Genomic DNA, 15,458 nt, shown 5'->3' on the forward strand with positions numbered 1-15,458 from the left:
ATCCATTTACAAATTTGTTTCCGATGTGCTGCAGTTTTCTTTTCATGGAGAAATTCCCTGCATTTATTTCCTCCATAGCTTGTCTCAATAATGTTGATACTCCTCCTTCGGATTTATTTATATAATTAATGATATAGCTGCAGCAAGCGTATGCGTCCAGAATGAATTGAATATCTACATTTGCTCTATGCAATTTAAGGATATTTTTATTATAGGCATTTAGAGTCCTATCTGAAAATTTTCTCTTTAGGAAAATGTGTGGCTTTTTTTTACAGATGAGCGAAGAGCAAGCTTGTATCTTTCATAGTCAGTGTTGATTCGCTCATCCGCCAAAAAATTTTCGAAGCAGTTCAACCGTGTTGTTTCTTCCTCTGGGAGATCCGTTAGAGTTAATAGTTCCTGTATTTTTTGGAATTGAGCTTTGTGTTGCTCAATACCTTCCTCATTCTCCGAAGGGAAAAGTATTTCTGTCCGTGGCATCGGCGGATATGGCATGTTGAATCGGCACACTTGTTTTCCATGTAGGTCTCTTAGGCAAGCTCGGCCATGTCTGTGTTTTTGATACTGAATGAATTTCAGTAAGTCCAAATCATCCCCATCGGTTGTGATGTGTCGATCGATGAATGTTTCAACATCATTTGTGTTGGTGATTCCATCACTTTCCAATTGTGGTGCGTTACTTAGTCAGTACATGCCAAGACAATGTGGTGATCCCCTATGCTGGAATTTAATTCTGTAGTAGTAACGGACTACTAAATTCTCTCCAAATAGTCCGTTTTGTAATAATTTTAGCATTTGGCGGAATCGATTGTCGAAATACCTGGAACATGTAACTGGATCTGTCCTTATCAGTCTCGCCTTTTCAGAGCTTGATAGAGCAGTAGCTTCCTCTTCCAAAATGTCTACTTTATCCACCAGTTTCTTCAATATGACTAACAACTCAGGCCATTTTGTTTCTGCAGCAGACATTGTGATAAAAAATGTTGGCAAACCAAACTGGACCAAATCGAAGTCCTTTGAGTGCATGATAGCCTTAATCATGCTGGATAAGGTTGCTGACAAAATTTTCATCCCTCTCATTTGAAGCAGTTATATTCCTCGATCCAGACTTTTTACGCAGGCAAATGGAAATTGCATTTTTAATGCGCTCCAACTCGTAGAACTTATAAATATACAGGAGCACGTCCACGCGCACACAACGCCGATCATAGCGTCGAATTTCAGAACGTGCAATTTTACTATAAGTGGTTGTAGTTGTCCTCTTTTTTCCGCAGTAAATCGTTGGATACGACAATTCCTGAGCATCGTCGTCGGTTGTAACGTTTCTTGGGCGTCTACTTTGTCCTGGTGCCATTGCAACCCGTTCAATGGATCGATTTTCAACGGGTTCATTGTCCATTAAAGTCTCCTGACCACCTGGATTTAAATCCTCGTCCATTTCAAGCGGTACATTTTCCTGACGGGCATTAAGAAGGTCTCTTACTTCTGCCTCATCTGCAGGATCCGCAAGAAATGGAACAGTTTCCTCGTTTCCAACATTTGCCAGCCAATCACTTGACATTTGGATATTATGCTTGACGTAGAGCTCTGTACCCAGCAGATAGTTTAGTGCCTCCAATATTTTTGCTGGGCGCACTGTCTCCGTCATAAAATTTTGTTCATATTCCAATCGATGTTTCAAGTGCACTTGAATAATATGGCTGTTATCAAATCTTCGTAGAAGCATGGTGACTGTCTCTACAACTGAAATGGGGATATTCACCACTGCTCCACGGATAGCACATTGTCGTTCATATCCTAAGGAGATGATGCACATAAATGGGATCCTCGGTGATATCAGTCTTTCTTCCAGACACGTTAAATCTTGAAGGCATTCCGGAATATCAGGAAACTCCAATCCTTCCGATAGGCAGATATTTGGTATCTTGCCCTTTCTAACAATATGATAGCATGTGTTGCAAAAGTTGTACTTGTGGTTCGAAGACGGAAACTTTGATGACAGATAAAACACTTTTCTAGCATCTTCTGAGAGCGCAAATTTTGTTGAAGTCTGACATTTTTTTAGTTTTTTCACTTGAGGGAACCAAGTGCCAATGCAACACACGCATATTTCAGTGGGTCCTTTCTTTATCAACAATGCGTACATATCAAAGATATTGGCAGCTCGACGTTGACGTTCTTGTTCTTCTAGCTGTGCATCAGGAGAAAGTTCACGACGTCTTCTTATATTCCTCCTGGTTTGCCTCTCGCTTTCTAACTGACGATTTGCGGGATCCGATCTATGCAATTGTACTCTTTCCAACGTTGATTCCTGCTCGTTTGCTAGTTGTTGCTTGGTTTGCTGGCGGTTCACTCTTCTTTGAGAAGAATTTAAAATTTGCTCACGACGTCTTCTTATTGGATCTTCTCGACGACTTCTCCTCAATGCTGCATCTCGTTGCCTCTCTTCTTCCCTTATTATTGCATTCTGACGCCGTACAGAACGTTCCATTGTGTTGCGCTCCTGCTCCGCTGCTCTATATTCCGGATTGGTTCTCCTATTTAAATGTTCCGCGGTGTTGCGTTCCCGCTCTTCAGTCCTATATTCCGGATCCAAGCGCCTGTTCGAATGTTCTATTGTGTTGCGCTCCTGCTCCGCTGCTCTATATTCCGGATTGTTTCTCCTATTTAAATGTTCCGCGTTGTTGCGTTCCTGTTCTTCAGTCCTATATTCCGGATCCAAGCGCCTGTTCGAATGTCCTATTGTGTTGCGCTCCTGCTCCGCTGCTCTATATTCTGGATTCAAACGTCTGTTTGAATGACCTACTGTATTACGCTAGTGCTCTGCTGCTCTGTGAAGTAGGTTCTGTCGTCTAGTGGAACGTGCAGAACTGTCACGAGTTCTCTCCTCATTGCGGAACTCCAAATTTTGAGCTGCGTTCCTCTGTCTATTATTTTCCAAATTTTGACTATATTGTTGTCGGCTTCGATTCAGAGCATTGCGACGTCTTTGCTCCTGCGATTGTCTAGATACTCTTGGCATTTTTATAAATTAATAAGATATTAGGTTAAGTAAAAAGTTCGTTCGGTTTTTTATTGATTTTTCAAAAGATGATAACTTTGTGTACATTTGGCCGATTTAAGTCAAATATGCGCCGTTTTATTCGTAAACTTGTTGAAAACCAGATGCCAACCTCATTATTCTCCTCTCGTAGAAGGCTGCGTCCCTATTGGCAAAAAAACTCGGAGAGCTAATTTTCACAGGCCTCTCTTGAGGCCAACTTCTCACCATTAAGCGCGTTCGCCATGTACAGGAAAATATGGTAATCACTTGGTGCCAGGTCCGGACTATAGGGTGGGTGCATTAGGACCTCCCATCCGAGCTCCCGGAGCTTCTGGCGCGTCACCAAAGACGTGTGTGGCCTGGCATTGTTCTGATGGAACACAATTCGGCCGCTGTTGATCATAGATGGCCTCTTCTGGATGAGTGCTGCCTTCAAGCGGTATAGTTGTTGGCAGTAGAGGGCTCAATTGAGCGTTTGGCCATAGGGGAGCAGTGTTATAGCAAAACCCCTCAACATAATATAAATTAATATTAATTTACTAAACTTACCGAACTTGCACATGCCAATACTTTTCCCTTTCTTAAGACAAAACAATTCTTTGGAACTGTTTTGCCAATATTAATACTTAGCTTGCGTTTCCGGCACATGCCAATATTTCGAACCAATTCCCCAACTGACAAATATGCAATGTCAACATAATTTTGATATAAGTGTTGCACTTTGTTAGAAGTTAAGAGTCGTAATATGTAATTCCAAGAGGAACGTAATAAACAAGTGAATAAAGAAAATAATTTAATTTAATTTTTTTTTTTTGTTTAAAAAAACTTGTAGACTAAAAGTGGCGCAGTCGGTAGGATACCGATAAGTCCTAGCCAACATAAATAGTGCGAAGTAGTGCGTGGATATTAATCCTTAAAAACGGTATCCGAATCTAAATTTTTCGCGAAATTGTGGACAAAAGATTGTCACAACAGTGAAAAAAAAAAAAATTTATTGTCACGAAGTGCAAAACTGTGGGCAAAAGATTGCTGCAGAAAAAAAAAACATTTTACATTAAAAGTAAAACTTTCTAAACCCCTAGCACGCAAAAGATTGATGCAGGAAAAAAAAAAAAAAAACATTTTACATTAAAAGTACAACTTTCTGAACTCCTAGCACGCAAAAGATTGCTGCAGGAAAATAAAAAACATTTTACGTTCTAATTCGAAAAACCCGAACACGCAAAAAAAATTGCTGCTGGAAAATAAAAACATTCAACAAAATTTATATAAATAAAAACACTCAACAACTTGATTGCAAAAATCCGTCGCAGAAGAGGAAACTATTGGACAGAAGCCGAAATACAACTGTAATCAGAAAACCACATCCCAGGATATCAAAGAAGATCTCGAAGATAACACTAATCAGAAGAACATCAGCTTCGTAATATAAGGTATTGTAATAAGTAGACTTATAAAAAAAAAAAAAAAAAAAAAATGGCTCAAATACAGTTCGATCCTCTTAAATATTTGGGAAATTTACCTGAATTTTACGGTGACAATAAAAACCTACAGACATTTTTAAATTTAATAGACAGGGTACATCCCATGCTACAAGCATATGACGAACTGTCACAAGGACTATTTTCCGACCTAATTAAAAGTAAATAAAAGGCAAAGCTAGGGAGGTTATTGAAATAAATTGCCAAGCAACTTCCTGGACCGAAATTAAGGAAGTACTCCAAAATAATTTTGGCGATCGACTAAGTTGCGATGAACTTTACGATTTACTAAGAGCAGTTACATTTAAAACCACAAGTCTCGACTTTTTTGATGCTATAAAAGCAATACTTAGACGCCTCAACAATAAAACCTTATTTGTCCTCGGACAAAATGTCGCTGCAAATGCGGTAACTCAAAATAACTCTCGCACAGCTCTAAATATTTTTAAATCTAAAATTCCCGAACCCATGAAAACTAGTCTTACATGTAGAAACCCAAACACTTTGGAAGGAGCAATGAACATCCTATTTGAAGCTGGATATGCTCACCTTCGAGTAGACAACCAACAAATTTTCACACAAAACTCACCCAAACAAAACAAATCTAATTTCAAGCAAAATTATGTTGACATTGCATATTTGGTCAGTTGGGAAATTGGTTCGAAATATTGGCATGTGCCGGAAACGCAAGCTAAGTATTAATATTGGCAAAACAGTTCCAAAGAATTGTTTTGTCTTAAGAAAGGGAAAAGTATTGGCATGTGCAAGTTCGGTAAGCTTAGTCTGGGCCGCTTCCCCGAGCTTTGACCACGACCGTTTGCGCTCGATATTGTCGTAAGTGTCCCATTTTTCATCGCCAGTCACAATCCGCTTCAGAAACGGGTCGATTTTGTTGCAATTCAGCAGCGATTCGCAGATGGAAATTCGGTCCATCATGTTTTTTGCGTTAGTTCGTGTGGCACCCAAACATCGAGCTTCTTTTTGAATCCAAGGTTATGCAAATGGTTCCAAAGGGTTTCTGGCTTATCTTTATTTCCTCAGCAATTAAATAAGTGCTCACGTGACGGTCTGTTTCCACTATTTCCATGATTTGATCGCAATTTTCGACGACAAGCCTCCCGACGCGTGGTGCATCTTTGACATCGAAATTACCGGAACGGAACCTAGCAAACTACTTTTGTGCTACACGTTCGTTTACAGTATCGGGCCCATAAACTAAATTAATTTTTTCAGCCGCTTTGGCTGCTTTTTCGCCTTGATCGAAGAAAAATTGTAAAATATAACGAATTTTCTCTTTGTGTGTCCATCTTTGACGAGCGCTCACAACGAACTGAGTAAATCAATCGAAAAACTGTCAAAGACAAACTTTTAGCGCAAATAAACACGTTTTCAGCGCCGTATAGTATGACACGTAACACTAGTACTATGGACAATAACACCATCATTTAAATAAAAGCCGAAAGAACTTTTTACTTGACCTAATATTTATACAAATTAAAAATATACTAAAAATAAACAGTCAAACAATTATAATAGAAATAAAATAATGCTTATTCTTAAAAAATAATAATATTTTTAAAATAATGCTTATTATTTGAAAAGGATTTTTTTTGTTGTTTTGAAAGTGTGCCTTGTTGAAAGTTTAAGCTGCTCGCGTAGGCTGAAGTGATCCGATGTTTTGGGCCCTATTTATTGAATGCTTTAGAGCCCGACTTCACATCTGCAAACTCTTTTGCCCTTCTTGGTATAATCAAGGAATTTTCGAAGAAATGTTAAGGCGTTAATTACAAAAGTTACATTGTAGAGGTTCTTTTTTACCTAGGTTATATTTTCTACCTCACCTGCGAACTATGTTATCTTTCTACCTAGGTTTTGTTTTGTACCTATCCATCAGTTAATTAGGGTTTTAAAATTATTATTAATAAATATAATATATCTTGAATTATTAGGGATTTATTTATTTTATGAGTATTAAAAATATTATTTCGCCTTTCTCTTATGTATATATTCTTAACATAATTGTCTACTTACCTCCATACCAAAATTTATTTAGATCGATCAGTTTGTATGGCAACTATATGATACAGTAATCAGATATGAAAAATTTCTTAAGATATTTTATTGTTACCGTGACCAATAATCCATGCCAAAGTTCATCAAGTAATTTTACTGGAAATATTAAGACGTTAAATACAAAAGGGGCATTATCGAAGTTTTTTTATCTAGGTTATGCTTTTGAGCTACGCTTCGAACAATGTTTATTTCCTACCTGTTATTCTACCTAGAATGCTTTGTACTTACCCATCAGTTAATTAGGGTTTTAAAACTGAATAATTATGTTTTCAAAGTTAGTGTTCTATTATTATTAATAAATAATAATCTATCTTGAATAATTAGGGATTTGTTTATTTTATGGTTAATTAAATAATATTTTTGCTCCTTACTCATATGTATCCATTCTTAACACAATTTTCAACTTATTGCCCCAATTAGCTACATGTCATACCTTACTTTTGGCACAAGCAAAACAGTTTTTGGCAGATATATATAAGAAAAATTTTATTGAAAGCTCAAATTGGACAGTATAAATTATTAATTAATCTGATTTGTTTATAATATATTTTTTGTAAAGTGGTTAAATCTGATTACAATGTAAATATATTGGAGAAGATTGATTAGTTATGTTACTCACTATTTACCATATAGGAAAAATTTAAGGGTTTAATTTTCTATTACAAACTATATTACATTTCGGAAAAAATGGGTTCTCTTTTTAATGAAAAAAGTAAGTCATGCCAAACTTCGTGAATATATTTTGTCATATAAAAAAATTGCCCATACAAGATCTTGATTTTGATCGGTCAGTTTCTATGACAGCTGTATGCTTTAGTGGTCCGATCTTAACAATACGTTCGAAGATTGAAGTCATATCTTAAGCAATAATCCATACTAAAAACTTCCATATAAAAATTTATTTTGATCGGTCCGTTTCTAAGATAGCTGTGGTCTGATATGAACAATTCGTTCGAAGATTGTAGCGATATCTTGGACAATCATCATCCATGTCATATTTCGTGAAGATAAATTGTCGTAAACAATTTTTTTCATAGAACTTAATTAAGATTGTCAGTTTGTATGGCAGCTATATGCCATTGAGAGAAATCCATGCCCGATTTCGTGAAGATATCTTATCTAATGAACAATTTTTCCATGCAAGCACTTGATTCCGATCGTTCAGTTTGTCTGGCAGATATATGCTATAGTGATCCGATCTGTACAATTTTTTCGGATATTGCAATACTTCTAGCAATAACCTATGCCAATTTTCGTGAAGATATCTCGTCAAATGAAAAAGTTTTCCATGCAAGTATTTAATTCCGATCGTTCAGTTTATATGGCAGCTATATGCTATAGTCATCCGATCTATACAATTTCTTTGGAGATTGCATAGCTTTATTTAACAAAAACCAATACCGAATTTCGTGAAGATATCTCGTCAGATGAAAGAGTTTTCCATACAAGCACTTGATTCCGATCGTTCAGGTTATATGGAAGCTATATGCTATGGCCATCCGATCTATACAATTCTTTCGGCGAATAGATTATTGCCTTAAATAATAATCCATGCTAAATTTCGTGAAGATACCTCGTCAAATGAAAGAGTTTTCCATACAATCACTTCATTCCGATTGTTCAGTTTGTATGGCAGCTATATGCTATAGTCATCCGGTCTGAATAATTTCGTTTTTGGCCACTTCGTCGCTTTAATGTTTTTAAAAAGAGTTTGTTTCATTTGAGTTTGTTTGATTTTCCTTTAGCTTCTTATTTTCCGCTTTGGTTATTATTTTGTTAATTTTTGTATGTGCCAATGTATGCGTCACAATTGGGACAATAGTGATTGGCATTCTGACAGGACTTCATACAGTAGGGTAAACACACGCAAGGCCAGCAACTGTAGAGAAGAAGAGTAGAAGAACGCTATTATAATTAAGCTAAAGAAAATTTATACTGAAAACAAGAGAGAACGCTAACATCGGTTGCACCGAATCTAGACTACTCTTCACAAATAAATAGGTTTTCATACAAGAACTTGACTTTGATCGTTCAGTTTGTATGTTCTCCAAAACTGAAAGTCTAGTTCGCGTATATACATATATATACATGCATACGTACATGGCTAAATCAACTCAGCTCGTTACGCTGCTTGACAGTTCCTTCAAGGTATTACAAACTTCGTGGAAAACTTAATATACCTTGTTCAGGGTATAAAAGGCTCCAAAAATAAATCAAAACTTTCATATATCACCCTTGAACTATCACTTATATCGAGTCCAGCCATGGGGCCTGAATGGCCAGTGGTTAAACCCAAATGTGTTGCAATTCTAATCTTGCTAAATCTGATTGAATTAGATGATATTAACTCGCTTTATTCCAGACAACTACGACAATAGTTGTCGAGCTAAACTGCAACTTTAGCTGAAAGAGCTTTCTCCGTCTAATAATAATTCAAATTTGCATGAGTAATTTGCCCACAAATATACTCACCACATAGGGCAGAGTATCAAGCCGATTATGTGCGTCTTAATAGACTCAAAAAAGACTGGCAACACTTGACGCTCTTAAGCTGTAATTTTTTAGCTGTGTACATTTGTGTTTTTATTTTAAAAAATTCTTGAAGTTTAATTGATTTTTTTACCGTGTTAATACAATTTTTATTGATTAAACTCTCAGTTTCATGATAAGTATTAAATGTTCTTAAGTTTTCTGCGGTATTAAAAGGTTTAAATTTTCCAATTTTTGGTGCCGAGTCAGCCTTTTGTTTCATTTTGTTTTATTTTTTTCTATTTTCTCTCTTTGTTTATCTTATTTACTTCTTTATTCACAGCTGTGTTGCGTTTAGCTTTTTATTTGTTACAGTGCTTCTAAAACTGCTCGCTATATTGCTTTTTCAAATTGTCTTGGTTTTAAACTTTGATAAAAAAAATTGTTCTTAATTGATAATATTTTATTAACACACTAATTTATTATTTATCTATTAAATTTTGTTCTACTTACTCTGTTATTTGATCTTCATTCTTGTGGTTTACTATGTCTTGTAACTTCCCCAATTGTAACTTTAAAGGCGAGTCAGATCGCTACGTTTCATGCTGGCTTTGTGATGGGCTTGCCCATATTAAATGCGCTGGACTGACTGGTAGAATCTTAGATTCTATTCTCGACTGTAAGGGATAACACTTAGTTCTTCTGTTCAGAAAAGAACGTCTCCTCCCAATGACCTAATAAATCTCTCTTCTCCTTGCCCTCAAGGTGATAAGCCGTCAACTTCCAAAGAGCTCAATTCCCCAAAAGCTCTATCTAATGGTAATAAGTGTCTCACAATTCCAGAGGCTCCCCCTATTAACTTAGTAGCATCAGTTAATAATTTGATTCCACCTAAAAAGTCTATATTTATTTCGAGACTTGCCAAAGATACCTTGGTGGAGGACATTAAATCTTACATTTCGTCACGTTTAAAAATCGATGATATCAATATACGTAAATTTAACTTCAATTATGATAGAAGTATTGTATATCATATTTTAAAATAAACGTATCTCTTGAAACATTCAAAAAGATCTTAGATAGTTCATTCTGGCCACCTGGGGCTTTTGTACGCGAATTTAAACCTAAACTTAGAAGTTAAACTGAGGAAAACATTGTTAAATTACCAAAATCAACCACCGATATAAAAAACTGATTGGTAGAAATTCGCTAAGCATTTATTATCAAAATGTTAGAGGTCTTAATACAAAATTAACTGACTTGTATTTGAACAGTTCCAATTTTAATTTCCATATAATTGGATTTACAGAAAATTGGTTAAAACCTCACATTTGGTTAAAACCTCACATTTTTGATAGTGAGGTTTTAAACAGCGGATTTCAAATATTTAGATGTCATCGACTGAACAGAATAGGTGGAGGTGTTCTATTTGCCGTGCATTCCTCTATCCCATCTGAAAATATTCTTGTTCCAGGGACCGACTCATTTGAATTTAAATGTATTAGAGTATACGTTAATAGTTGCTTTATTTATTTAACCCTATCTTATATACCACCCCATTCGGACTTATCTGTATACATGCAGCATGCTTCTTTAATAAATAGTGCTACCTCGATGGCAAATAATGCAGATTCAATAATTGTATTAGGTGATTTCAATATACCGTGTGCTTCGTGGAAACCTTTCGATGACTATATCGTGCCGATTTGCAATCGGTCATGTTTTAATGAGTTTTTCGAAAAAATGTCCGAGTTGGGTCTGAACCAAATTAATTTGATTCCGAATAAATTTGGTAAATGCTTAGATTTAGTATACGTTGATACCTCTTCAAAGTGTTCCGTTATTCAGAGTAATCCTCTTGTTCTACCAGAGGACTCGTGTCATCCTGCCATGAAAATATCTGTCGAAATCATACTTCTAGCTCCTGTACTCGGCTTAACTTTGCAAAAGCTAATTTAAAAAAATTAAATAAAGAACTTTCTACAATAACATGGCTTAATTATAATGGTGACATTGAATTGAGTGTCTCTCACTTTAATAACATTATTACGAAATTATTTGAAAAGTATATTCCAATAGTAATTGTTAATAAAACTAAAAGTATAAGTCCGTGGTTTTCGAAAGAGTTATACAAATTGAAAAACAGAAAAAATCGAGCCTTTAAACATAAAAAAAAAACCGGTTCACTTGTCGACTATTCTTAATATTCTGTATTGCGTCGACAATATTTTGACCAAAACAAAAAATGTTATAATAATTACTTAAATAAAGTAAAAAAAAATATTGTAAGTAATCCAAAATCGTTTTATGATTTCGTCAACTCCAAACGCAGGATTTCCAAATTTCCGTCCGCAATGAAATACAAATCTATCATTTCAAGTGACAATGATATTATATCCAATATGTTTGCAGAATTTTTCAAGTCAAACTACTGTAATAATTCTTCCAAAACTTTTTCTTATCAGCAAGTGCTGTGTTCGAATACTTTAATTAACGCTCCAATTATTTCTGAAGAAGACGTCCTATTTAATTTAAATAAGTTAAAACCATCTTTTAGTTATGGCCCGGACATGATACCCTCATGCTTCCAAAAAAATAGTGCCAAATATATTTACGTGCCTTTGACAAGGATATTTAATTCCTCTCTTAAACACGGTATATTTCCTTCAATATGGAAACAGTCATTTATAATCCCTTTGCATAAAAGTGGATTTAGATCCAACATTGAAAACTATAGAGGTATCGCAAAACTATCAGTTATACCTAAACTTTTTGAAGCTATCATCACTGGCCATATAAACTTTTCGATTTCTCCGTTAATTTCCTCATCTCAGCATGGATTTCGTAAAGGGAATTCGACTATAATAAACTTACTTGAATTTGTAAACCATGTATCATTGGGTTTTAGGGAACATAAGCATAAGCATGTTATATACACAGACTTTAGCAAAGCTTTCGATAAAGTAAATATCTCGATTCTCATACATAAACTTGATCTGCTGGGCTTTCAGCCAAGATTCCTTCAATGGGTATCTTCCTATCTTTATAATAGAACACAACGAGTGATATTTGAGGATACACCTTCACATACAATTAATGTTTCTTCAGGTGTTCCGCAAGGTAGTCATCTTGGCCCGATTATGTTCTTGTTGTTTATTAACGATATCTCTTCAGTAATAGAACTCTCAAAAATTTTATTATACGCTGACGATGTAAAGCTTTTTAAATCATACACTTCAACTGAGGAAAGGTGTCTGTTGCAAACAGACTTAAACAATTTGGTTGCATGGTGTGATAGAAATGATTTGCCATTGAATCTCAATAAATGTAAGACGATGTGCTTTTTCCGTAGATCTGTGCAGTTCTAGAGCAAGCATGTTAATTTGGGAGTTAATATGGACCCTAAGCTTAATTTCAGTCTTCATATTGATACCATGGTCTTGAAAGCAAAAGCTGTCCTCAGTTTTGTTAAACGTTGGTCTAAAGAATTTAGAGATCCGTATATTACTAAAACACTTTATACAACTTTGGTTAGACCTATATTGGAATATGGCTCTGTGGTATGGAACCCTAGCTACCAAATCCATTCTGACAAGTTAGAGTCGGTTCAAAAACAATTTTTACTTTTCGCCTTAGCGCATTTCCGATGGGATGCTAGGGTAAGTCTACCTCCATACACTAGTCGTTTAAAACTTATTAATCTACCTACACTTTCTAGTCGTAGGGAAATACTTGGAATAACATTCTTAGTGAAACTTTTGAATGGAACTGTTTGCAGTTCTTTTCTCCTGTCTGAAATTATATTTAATATCCCGGTTCGCCTTTCGAGGTAGTTTAGACCTTTACTGCTAAAATCCTGTAGATCAAATTTTGAACTAAACGAGCCATTCCGCCGTATATGTCCTGATTTTAATTCTCATTCCAGCACATTTGACTTATCTGACTCACTTTTCAAAATTAAAAAGACTTTATTGTTTTCTCTTAATAAATGAAAATGTAACAATTTATTATATTGTAACTTTAGATCTTAGCTGTTGAAATTTTTGTTTCTGTAGCTGAGCAGTTTTAGATCTCAACACTTAAAAAACTCTCTTGCCTTTTCTGACTCGGCTAATTCCGCACGTATGCGGATTGCGCCCCTCGCGGCGGTTGGGCGGGAGGAGGGTAATCGTTGGGTTTATTATTATTATTATTATGTATATCGGTACTGTTCAAAGTTTTTAATAGTCCAATCTAACTAATGCTCTATTGTAAGGGTGCCTTTTTGTAGACATGTGGTTTAAAATGAAACAATACTTTTTCGCAGTCAGTGTTTTTGACAGCTGTTACTTGCGAAATAAATGAAAAGAGAAACGCGTGAAAGAATTAAATTGAAGAATGGAAGAATGGGGCCACCGATCCCATTTTTCACAAGAATATTTTGTTCAGCGATGAAGCTTACGATTGGTTGAATGAGAAGGTTATTAAACAAATTTGTCGCATTTGGAGTGATGATAATCCACAAAAAAAAATATATTTATACTTCTGATGATAATAATCATGATATCTTTAAGAAATTAGGTAAGCATGTTACTGTACACATATAGTAAGTTTGGTGTCCAAAATAACTATAATGGATCGACAACTTCACTAATAACTATTACTAATTACCGGCCTTGTACTGTTCGGTTTGGCTCAAACCTAGTTCTTCGTTAATTGTTATTATTTATTCGTGTTTTAGTCGCAGTGTTTGTCGACCTTGATCTATATTAAAACAACACCTTAATGGGGGGTTATCAACTACAGTCTCCATAATCTACTTGAACTTGCAATGTAGATTATTCCCCATTTGTCTTAATTGATTTACTTTTTCACTAAGAGGTGAGAATATTACTAATTTAATGTGTCTTTTTGAGGCATGTATATTAATGTGTGGTTACAAAACTTTTTTCTGAGCTTTGGTTATTTGGTCGACGTGTATAATCTTAAATTATTTAGTTAAGGCTAGACAATTATTCTAATCTATTTTAACTTCGTGTAATGTTCGCACTGCAAGACTCCCCTTACCAAAATTTTTTTTCTTTCCTATCTACTAGTATAATAACACTTCAAGTTCATACTACAAGTAGATAACTCCAACCAAAATTCTGCACGCTTCATTCCATTGTTCACGCTCAAAGCACACCCCAACAAAACTCTTCTAACTCCTTCCTCCTTCAAATACATTATGTCACTCTAGCCATTTGCATTGTTGTAAAGCACAATAAATAACTAAAGGACCTTTGTGGATAAACAAATCAAGTGAACACATACCACATACCTAAGTATGTCCTTATGCTTATAAAAATTAACTGAGTTTCACGCCTTGTTTTCGACCACACCTTGCAAGAAGTGTAGATATGTTACTACATATTGGTACGTATTTCGGAGCACAATAGGCGTAATTGTGCCTCTCTTTTCAACCAATCAACCAAGGGTATATATAAAAAATGTTTCTACGTTTGACAGACTGTCCCAAATACTTGCATGATTACGTAAAATTTACTTTTAGTCAAAAATATTTTCACTGTTGGTTACTGTCTGTCTCAATCATTAACGTGCCTTACAAAAAGATAATTTTATTTAATATATATATATATATTATCCGATATTTTTAAGTGCGTAATAAAATATTCGTTAAAGAATAGCAAAAGAAAATTGTAGAACAGTCATAAAAGTAGCAATTTCAGCTATTCATTTTTTAATTATCAAATGGCTTTAAAAATGGAAATGTGGATAAAAATTATGCATGACGAGAATCTGCTCTTTTTTGGTTTTAAGTATTAGTTGAATATTTATTAACTCTAAAATTGGGTTTGTGTCTTCGATAGAATCGCCGAAAATGGCAAGCCTACATATATATATTTTTTGTTTTAGTAAACTTAAAATAGCAATACTTCTTCGGTTCTAAGTTTAAGATATCGATCTGAAAATCTGCACACGTCCTTTTCTTCCTAAGAAGCTGCTTATTTGTTGGAACCGCCGATAATGGATTACTATAGCATATAGCTGAATTACGAACTGGACGATCAAAATCATGTCATGTATGGAAATTTTTTTTTATTTGTGAATGGTATTATGTAAATGTCTTTCTTCTTTTTGCAGTCCGTTGGAAAGCTCACAGAAAATATATTGTTAATCCAAAAATTTTTCAAATCTGATTGAAAATGTTTCCAATATTCCAAACTTTTTATTTTTTATTTACACGATTAGGTTAAGTTTTCTTTATAAAAAATCGAATAAAGTTGTTAAACTTAAAGGTAAAAGAAATTAAGGTACAATTAAATTTTTTTTGCTCCAAATATTTTTTTGTACATTTTTACTTTAGAATTTGTTCTAAATAATAAATACTATTATAAACACGTCGTCCACAA

This window comes from Bactrocera oleae, chromosome 4 (genome assembly GCF_042242935.1).
Source record: "Bactrocera oleae isolate idBacOlea1 chromosome 4, idBacOlea1, whole genome shotgun sequence".
Classification (NCBI taxonomy): domain Eukaryota; kingdom Metazoa; phylum Arthropoda; class Insecta; order Diptera; family Tephritidae; genus Bactrocera; species Bactrocera oleae.